Below are 10000 nucleotides of genomic sequence, written 5' to 3'. Positions count from 1 at the left end.
ACATTATACAGTATAATCACTCAAAGTTTGCTATGTAGTCTTCATACTATTGTTAAATACGATTGTAATTTATCACGTTACATTAAAAAGTGTTCAATAAATTTGTTGACTGCACATGTAATGTAGTGATTGTGAGAAAACATCCACAATAAATTCTGAAAGAAATAGACACAGTTTATATATATATATATATATATATATATATATATATATATATATATTAATACTTTAATACATATATAATAATTTTTACATTTTAAATGAATATGTATAAATTTAGTGTAAAGCTGCGAAGTATTTTTATGTGCTTTGTAAATACTTAATTGCGCTGGTGTTGTCCTGCCATCTGCGCATAACTTTTTTTGTTCAACTTTAAAGATGCCTGTGCAAAGATAAAAATTAAAATGGAAAACCTCTTGAGATTAAAGTCATTATAATGCAAAATTTTGTGACAAAGTAGTAATATTTCGCGAATAAAGTTTACACTATGAGAATAAAGTAAAAATCACAATATTCGTAGCAATACGGGATTAAATTCGTAATATTTTGAGAATAATGTCATTATTTACATTAACGTGTTTAGAGTGATGAATAATATATTAGGCCTATTTGTGAATAGTGAAATTAATGTATTAATAAAACTACTTAATGCATTAAGCTACGTTGAGAATACGCATAAAAGTGAAACTTTACTCATTGCATGTGCATCTACCTGTTTTAATAATAAGGTAGGTATAACTTATCTGCTTTGAACATCTGCTTGTTCACATTACTCCAAACACGTTGATGTATATGGCTTTATAAATAAAACAGTACAACTTAATCCCTATATTGCATGAGTTTAATACTGTTATTTTAACTTTTTTAAAATGACCGTATTTGCATCTCTGAAAGCTATTTAGCTTTTTTCCTCAGACAGCTATTTAGCGCCTATTAACGCCAAATTCAAATAGCATTAGATACTATTCACACTAAGTGCAAATGGCTTTGATACGTTTTTTTTACACTACAAGTGTAATTACAAGTGCAAATAGTGATAGATTTGCGCTAAGTGAAAATAGCACATTTTATTAGGTATGGACGCTGTTTTTACTAAGTGCATATAGTTGTAGATGCTACTTACACCAAGTAAAATGGACGCGATTTTCACTAAGTGCAAATAGTTGCAATATAGTTGCACAAATAGATGCTACTTACTCAAAATAGTTGAATGAACCTGAGAAGATCCCGTTTCCAGTTTATTTCTTAAAAGTATTACATTTTCAATAAGTGTTAAATAGTAATTACATGCTGTGTTACCCTGCCTGTGAAAACCCAGAAATCAAATTCTGAGATAAGGAGCATCAAAGTTTGAATTTAACCATTAATTTCAGTATGATTATGATCTTTTACATGATCTTGTTAATATTCAATATTAAGGATATCAAGATTATATTTTCACTGAATGTTCTTTACATTATGTAGGATGAGTTTATGCAGAAAACAGTAAATCACAAAAGTCACATATATATTGGCAGACACTATTTGCACGTCAGTATTTTTGTAGATTAACAGGATATAATGAACAGAGTATAAAAGATTATATTTATAAAAATAATAAAGTGGATGCTGCATTATTATGACAATGAAATCCCTCCTCACATAGACCCCGAACCCTACCCAATAAATACTTAAACATGAATTAGGCACTTTATTTTACATTACTACACTACGTAGTTGTCCTAAACATTTTTATCTTTAAAAGTTATACATCTGAATGGGCTTTGAAAAAAACAAGCATCAGGCGGTTGTCCTAACCATTTCACAGTCTTTTCAACTGGTAAATCGGTTTTGTTTTGTAAATGCAGTTAATACCAAAACATTCACACTATCTTTTGGGGGGAGATCCTAAGCTATAAAATGCTGCATCAAACTAGCCAATGTACAGTGTATGCATTTGCAGTTCATGTAAAAGTGTCACTTATTTGGTTGCTGCACATCGACCCGTGGTACTAAACTGTTAGAAAATTTAATCTCACAACAGACATGGAGGCAAAGACATTCTATAAGAAAGTCGCCATTTGCGCTAGCAAAAAACAAAGGGTAGGAAAGTATTTTTATTTACACCATTTCTTGTTCAGTTTGTGTTGCACTTCTGTGTTAACCATCAAAATGTCTCTACAGAAATCAGGAAAGGAGAACAAACCATGGCTTGTAAAAAAGAAATCGGTATGTAATTGTTTTTATTGTAACACTGATAAGCACTCATGTACATGTCCATGTTGTAATAAATGTATTAAAATTACTCTTAACGTTGGTTTCTTCAGGCTGCACTGATTAAAAACCAGTGTCCCGCCATAGTGAAAGTTTTGAAGCACGAGTTAATGGCATTCCCACGAAAGTTTCTGAATTTGGAGGCAAGAGTAGGCTGGTTGGAAGAGTGTTTGAAAGAAAAGGCACCCCCGTCTCGTCCGCCGACAACAGATCAGTCCACCTCCACAGACGGTCCGGTTGATGCTGGCGACAGTCCTGTATTGATGTCGACTCTTTTGGAGACTCCGAGTCTAGAGTCTTCTGAAAATGGACCATTTCATGACTTTGGTGTGGACATTAGCGACATAATGTCGCATGAGCGATCCATATGCAGTGTCAGACAAAAACTTGTGGATGGAGGTATGGGAAAACTCAACATTGTCCCATGATCCGAGACACAAATAAAGAGCTTCGACTTCAACAAGCTCAAAAATGGATCGAGGGGAAGGAGCTGTTTGACGACGTAATTTTCACTGATGAAACAATGGTGGCTTTGGATCGCTTTGCCACTATGTCGTTTTGTAAAAGAGGAAGACGTGTGTTCAAACCAAAACCAAAGCATCCTTTGAAAGTTCATGTTTGGGGGCAATATCCAGACTTGGACCAGGACCGATTGCAATATTTGAAGGGATAATGGACCGGTCTTTCTTCGAGGAAGCTATCATAAAAGAAACCGCCGCCCCATACATCAGGGAAAACTTCGGAGTCCACCACCGTTTTTTCCAGGACAATGACCCGAAGCACACTGCTGCAAGAAAAGTCATTGCAGCAGAGGGCATTGACTGGGTCAAGACTCCAGCCGAATCCCCTGATATGAATCCCATTGAGATGGTGTGGCATGCTATGAAAGACTATATTAGAAAAACAGCAAAACCAACTAGGAAGACTGATTTAATTGCTGCCATCGAAAAGTTCTGGTTTGAAGAACTAAAAGATACTACAGTCAGGAACTGCTGGACTGTTCCCTGCCAGGCCTGAGGAGGGCGCTGGCAGGTGAACCCGCGAAGCCTGCTTTTTTGTGTGTCTTTCGAGTAATGCCTGACCTATTGTTCTCTCTCCTGATTGTGTCACCTGTAACCAGTTTACCCTAATGTCTATCCCTATAAATAGGGATCCTTCTGTGCATGTCCTTGTCCATGATTGACAATCTAACTCATGAGAGTAGACCCTCCCCAACCCTAAAAGTCAGTGTGGGAGAAGCATTGTGGGGGAAGATATCTCAGATCGTCTGAACACGGCTCGAACCGGGTTTTACATGGAAATTACATTTAGCACCTCTTTGGGGAAGAAAGGCGAAGAGATCGCCTCAGAAACATCCTGCTGTCTATGTATATTAATGTATATTTAAGCTGTGAAACAATTAACGAACAATATTAAATCAGATAGTATATCAAAACTACTGTAGTAGGCGGAGGCTCCTGTAAAGCTTTTTTATATGCCATTTAATGTCAAAGAAATGCGCTACATAAACTCGGATGAATGTGGGAAGTAAGATTCCAACACCGAAAAATGCAAACAAAAATAAGAAAATTAAGTGTAAATTGGAGTTCATGGTGTTAAACTAAAATGTAGGCAATCACACAATATAAACAGTACAGTATAACGGATATACTGTATGTATAACGGCGGACGATAACGTAAGTTATGTTCAATGCAGGTTTCAAGCAGGAAAAAAAGAGTAAACTTCAAGAATGTGGCTCTCAAGCATTTTATCATCTCTGTCGCTTGCTGGAAATAAGCGCTGGAGAGAGGTTAACTCATCCGCTGGCAAAGCACATTATAGGAGAGGTATTAAATTAAGTTACAAAAGGTTAGGTTTATATATAACAATATATTGTATAAATAAATGTTTCATCAATTCAGCCCATTTGGATATGAAAATTAAAAAAGAGAGAATTTTTGCGAATCCCTTTGGATAAAAAAACATCTGCTTAATGCCTCAATATACAAAACCCCCAGATGGCGTTGGGTGCGGTCGACTTCACACACTGAAACGTGCACTATACAAACTGCAACTGTTTAGCCTTTAAATCACATTACTACAATCCTTCAGACTGTAGCCTAGTTTTAAGGGGTGAAAAAATGAACAAATATTACAATATAACTATATTATATTAGGCAGAGGCTAAAAAAACAGGATATCTGGATCTAGACTACATTCCAATTTTTTTATTTAACATGTTCACTGTAGATATATTTCATATTTAGATGTGTTTTAGACAAAAATATGAACATGACAAGATAATTGCAGGTAAGAATCAAACGATCCTTATCGAGCCTATTGAGTCTTTATTAAGAATAAAGTATTTACTGGGTAGGGTTAGGGGTCGGTAAGGGAAAGCTTTTATTGTCCCAATACTGTAGCATCCATGTAATAATTTTACTAAATGTTATTTTATTAAAATTTATACTCTAGGTGGACTTACATAAATGTGAATAGGTGTGGATAGGTCTTTGCTTACAGACATTAAACAGGTTTCCCTGACAGAAGTTTTGCATTTCTTAAAAATCAGCTAATAAAAGATGTCAAATCAAAAACTTGCACTGACCCTTAAGCAACAAAAGTCAGCGGACGCACATCTGCTTGTTCGGTCCAGCGAGCTTCAGAGTGCACGAGTTTACAGGACTGTACATAGCAGCGGGCTGCGGGAGGGAGATACCGCAGTGATTATTAAACAGAGACCATGTTCAGATAGATAGATATATTTCATATTTAGAAGTGTTTTAGAGAATATATAAACGTGACATAAGATAATATATAAGTGCTACAGTAACGATCAAACGTTCAATGATAGAGCCATTTGACCAGTCCATAAACAAATTTTTACATATTGCTATAATATTATAACAATAGCTTAAAATAGCTTTTAGGCACAATATGTTTTAACTATTACACTCAAAACAAGTGCATAAGTAGAAGAAGGGCGCATTTGTAGAATATTAAGATATTTTTTAAACGTATCCTGATGGATGCTCGCGCTCCAGGTTCAGCTGCCTGCAGGGCAACGCGTTCTTCCCACTTCCATCACACGCAATAAAACCTCACACCATGAAGTTATGACATTAAAAACTCACCGCTGAAAATGTTAAATATGAATTCCACACGTTTACTTTCTTTGTTGCTTGTTTTAATCTGCTTCTGAGAGAAATGCCGTGGCCAAGCACATCATTTAATGTGTTTGACTTCATGCAGCGCTTCTCAGACCATCAGACATCAGAGTAGCCTACTGCAAGAACAGACTGCTCCGTATGCTTTTAAATAGCTTTTGTGGTACTTTGATATCATACACCAATTGCACCACGTTATGTTGATCAATTTCAATGTACACGAAACACGACTGCCACCTACTGGTCTCGTCTTTCCTCGGAGTCGTCACGGGATTCCTGTCCCTCTGACGAGCATTCTTAAACCACATCTGTATGATGTCACACTGCACCCTGGTGGTGAAGGACTCATGAAATGGACTCATGAAATTTGTCACATATACATTACAGCACACTGAAAGTCTGTCTTTCCCATCCTTGGAGGTTGGGGCCAGAGCGCAGGGTCAGACTTGATACGGCGCCCCTGGAGCAGAGAGGGTTAAGGGCCTTGCTCAAGGGCCCACCAGCAGCAACGGGGTGGTGCTGGGGCTTGAACCCCTGATCTTCCGGTCAACAACCCAGAGCCTTAACCACTTGAGCCGCCAATGCCCCAATGTAAACGTAGACACTTTTCTAACATAAGCGACTGTGAAAAAAATACTGAGGACAAAAAAACATCAGTTCTTTAAATGGCACAAAACCATTTAATGATTTAATGACCATGATTTGCTGCATCCTGTCACTGTGGACCAATCAGAGGGCAGGGCTGTGAGACTGGCATTTACTGACCAATTCTTCTGTTACCTGTTTAAAACGAGCTCCCCTGGTACTGGGGGGAGGAGCCAGTATAGAAATCAGTGTAGAAATCATGAATCCTTCCTTAAGCAAATAAATTCTGAACGTATTTAAATGTCTTTTCCAGCTTTATCATATTTTTATATTATCAAGTGTGATGTGAAATTAAATAAAATGCCCTCACTCATTTACACAGTCAGTTCTTTTTTGCCCCACACCCTGCAGCAGTGACAGTATTGCTTTTTGTGGTTATTGTATACCTCATATTCTTGTTCTTCTGCAGTAAAATATAAAGCTTTAACACGATCCATCTCCAGCTTTTCCAACAAGCATCTGAAGCAGTGTGAGATCTGATCTTTTTACAGTGAATGTGAACAGGACTTGATGAGGAAAGTCTGGATCACCTTAACGAGATGTAAACCCACATCATGATACCAGTTAACCCAGTTTATGAGAGTTTGGTGAAGTGAAGTCAGCTCTCATACTGAGACCCCGAGTTTTCTGAGCTTGCTTGGGCAGAATTGGTTTGAATTGGAGAAATGGAGCAGATGGGATTGGACAAATGTTCTTCAAGAGACGGTGGGATTGATCAAAGTTTTTTGCAGGAGTTGGTGTGGTGGAGTTTCTCAGAGTTTCTGCTTCAGTGGACAGGATTGGTCAGTTATTCTGCAGGAGTCAGTAAGAGAGGGTATGAAGGGTTAAACTTCATGTAGGAGTGGGTGAGATTGGAGATACTTTGAGCAGAAGTTTGGGACTGGTCAGGAGCAGGCAGGACTGGTCAGAGTTTCTGTGTGGTTGTTGTTGTGCTCAGGTTGTTGACTGTGCTGCTGATGTTGCAGTGTTTTTGTGAAATCTCTACAGAAAAACATTTTTTCCATTTCACATTCAATCAAATCAAGAAACTGCAAATCACTGGTGTTAATAATTAATGTAGAAATTCAACCCAGTGCCTTACAGAGTTTCTAATTAATGTCATCTAGTTACAAATAAAGAATCATTGAGATGTTTCACACAAACTGCTGTATAACTCAGGGTCATCTGTATAGATTTTAGATGAATTAATATATTTTAAAAACCCTGTTCATTTTGTCATTATTTTATGTAATTCTCTGGTTTAAACTTGTTAAAGAATGTTTAAGGAACTTCATCTTTATCTATTGGTTCACTGAAAAAAATGATTCATTGAATTTACTCAATTTTTTTAAGTTAAGTGGTTGCAATCAATTTATTTTAGCTACTTGTGAATAAATAAATTTAGTTTAATAAAGTCAGTGAACTAAATGTATTTATTTAAATGTAGCTAAAATAAATTGATTGCAACCACTTAACTTAAAAAAATTGTGTAAATTCAATGAATCATTTTTTTCAGTGTTTGTTAATAATTAAGACATGTTCAGTTAATTGTGAGTCTCAGCTCTATAATGTGGATGTCACAGGCACGCCGGACCCGACACCTCGCCAGCGCACTCATTCTCCCGAGTATTGATTTAGATCACCTGCACCACATTAGTTAATCACCTCCACTCCCCTATTTAAGAACACTTCCTTCAGTTCATCCCCGTTTGGTCTCGTTTTTGGCACCGACTCTCGGCTACGGTGCCTTATGTTAGCTTTAGCCTCCGAGCTACTTTGCCTATACCTATTCACCTCCACTGCTATCATTCCCTTCTCCGCATATCAGTCAGATTGCTGCTCTCCCAGACTCCACTTACCTCCGTACGTCTTCATCTCCCCTCAGCTCTGATTTCCAGTTCTCTATTCTTACAGCTGAGTATCCTCCACACTCCTATCTCTACCCGTATTCTACCTCAATAAACACACCCCTTCTGGGGTTTGATCCTCCACTGTCTGTTCGTCTCTGGTGTTTATATGACAGTGGATTTATTTAATAAATATTAAAGTTGTGTGTATTAGTGTGTTAGTGTGGTGTGTTTTCTCTGGTCCACAGTGTGTGTATGTGTGTGTGTGTATTAGTGAGTTAGTGTGGTGTGTTTTCTCTGGTCCACAGTGTGTGTGTGTGTGTGTGTGTGTGTGTGTGTGTATTAGTGAGTTAGTGTGGTGTGTTTTCTCTGGTCCACAGTGTGTGTGTGTGTGTGTGTATGTGTGTGTGTGTATTAGTGAGTTAGTGTGGTATGTTTTCTCTGGTCCACAGTGTGTGTGTGTGTGTGTGTGTGTGTGTGTGTATTAGTGTGTTAGTGTGGTGTGTTTTCTCTGGTCCACAGTGTGTGTGTGTATGTGTGTGTGTGTATTAGTGAGTTAGTGTGGTGTGTTTTCTCTGGTCCACAGTGTGTGTGTGTGTGTGTGTGTGTGTGTGTGTGTATTAGTGAGTTAGTGTGGTGTGTTTTCTCTGGTCCACAGTGTGTGTGTGTGTGTGTGTGTGTATTAGTGTGTTAGTGTGGTGTGTTTTCTCTGGTCCACAGTGTGTGTGTGTGTGTGTGTGTATTAGTGTGTTAGTGTGGTGTGTTTTCTCTGGTCCACAGTGTGTGTGTGTGTGTGTGTATTAGTGAGTTAGTGTGGTGTGTTTTCTCTGGTCCACAGTGTGTGTGTGTGTATGTGTGTGTGTGTATTAGTGAGTTAGTGTGGTGTGTTTTCTCTGGTCCACAGTGTGTGTGTGTGTGTGTGTGTGTGTGTGTGTATTAGTGTGTTAGTGTGGTGTGTTTTCTCTGGTCCACAGTGTGTGTGTGTATGTGTGTGTGTGTATTAGTGAGTTAGTGTGGTGTGTTTTCTCTGGTCCACAGTGTGTGTGTGTGTGTGTGTGTGTGTGTATTAGTGAGTTAGTGTGGTGTGTTTTCTCTGGTCCACAGTGTGTGTGTGTGTGTGTGTGTGTGTATTAGTGTGTTAGTGTGGTGTGTTTTCTCTGGTCCACAGTGTGTGTGTGTGTGTGTGTGTATTAGTGTGTTAGTGTGGTGTGTTTTCTCTGGTCCACAGTGTGTGTGTGTGTGTGTGTGTATTAGTGAGTTAGTGTGGTGTGTTTTCTCTGGTCCACAGTGTGTGTGTGTGTGTGTGTGTGTGTATGTGTGTGTGTGTATTAGTGAGTTAGTGTGGTGTGTTTTCTCTGGTCCACAGTGTGTGTGTGTGTGTGTGTATGTGTGTGTGTGTATTAGTGAGTTAGTGTGGTGTGTTTTCTCTGGTCCACAGTGTGTGTGTGTGTGTGTGTGTGTATTAGTGAGTTAGTGTGGTGTGTTTTCTCTGGTCCACAGTGTGTGTGTGTGTGTGTGTGTGTGTGTGTGTATTAGTGAGTTAGTGTGGTGTGTTTTCTCTGGTCCACAGTGTGTGCGTGTGTGTGTGTGTGTGTATTAGTGAGTTAGTGTGGTGTGTTTTCTCTGGTCCACAGTGTGTGTGTGTGTGTGTATTAGTGAGTTAGTGTGGTGTGTTTTCTCTGGTCCACAGTGTGTGTGTGTGTGTGTGTGTGTGTGTATTAGTGAGTTAGTGTGGTGTGTTTTCTCTGGTCCACAGTGTGTGTGTGTGTGTGTGTGTATTAGTGTGTTAGTGTGGTGTGTTTTCTCTGGTCCACAGTGTGTGTGTGTGTGTGTGTATTAGTGTGTTAGTGTGGTGTGTTTTCTCTGGTCCACAGTGTGTGTGTGTGTGTATTAGTGTGTTAGTGTGGTGTGTTTTCTCTGGTCCACAGTGTGTGTGTGTGTGTGTGTGTATTAGTGAGTTAGTGTGGTGTGTTTTCTCTGGTCCACAGTGTGTGTGTGTGTGTGTGTGTGTGTGTATTAGTGAGTTAGTGTGGTGTGTTTTCTCTGGTCCACAGTGTGTGTGTGTGTGTGTGTGTGTATTAGTGAGTTAGTGTGGTGTGTTTTCTCTGGTCCACAGTGTGTGTGTGTGT

This window comes from Hemibagrus wyckioides, linkage group LG19, assembly GCF_019097595.1.
Source record: "Hemibagrus wyckioides isolate EC202008001 linkage group LG19, SWU_Hwy_1.0, whole genome shotgun sequence".
In the NCBI taxonomy this organism is placed as follows: Eukaryota; Metazoa; Chordata; class Actinopteri; order Siluriformes; family Bagridae; genus Hemibagrus; species Hemibagrus wyckioides.
Note: the sequence above shows the minus strand (reverse complement) of the source record.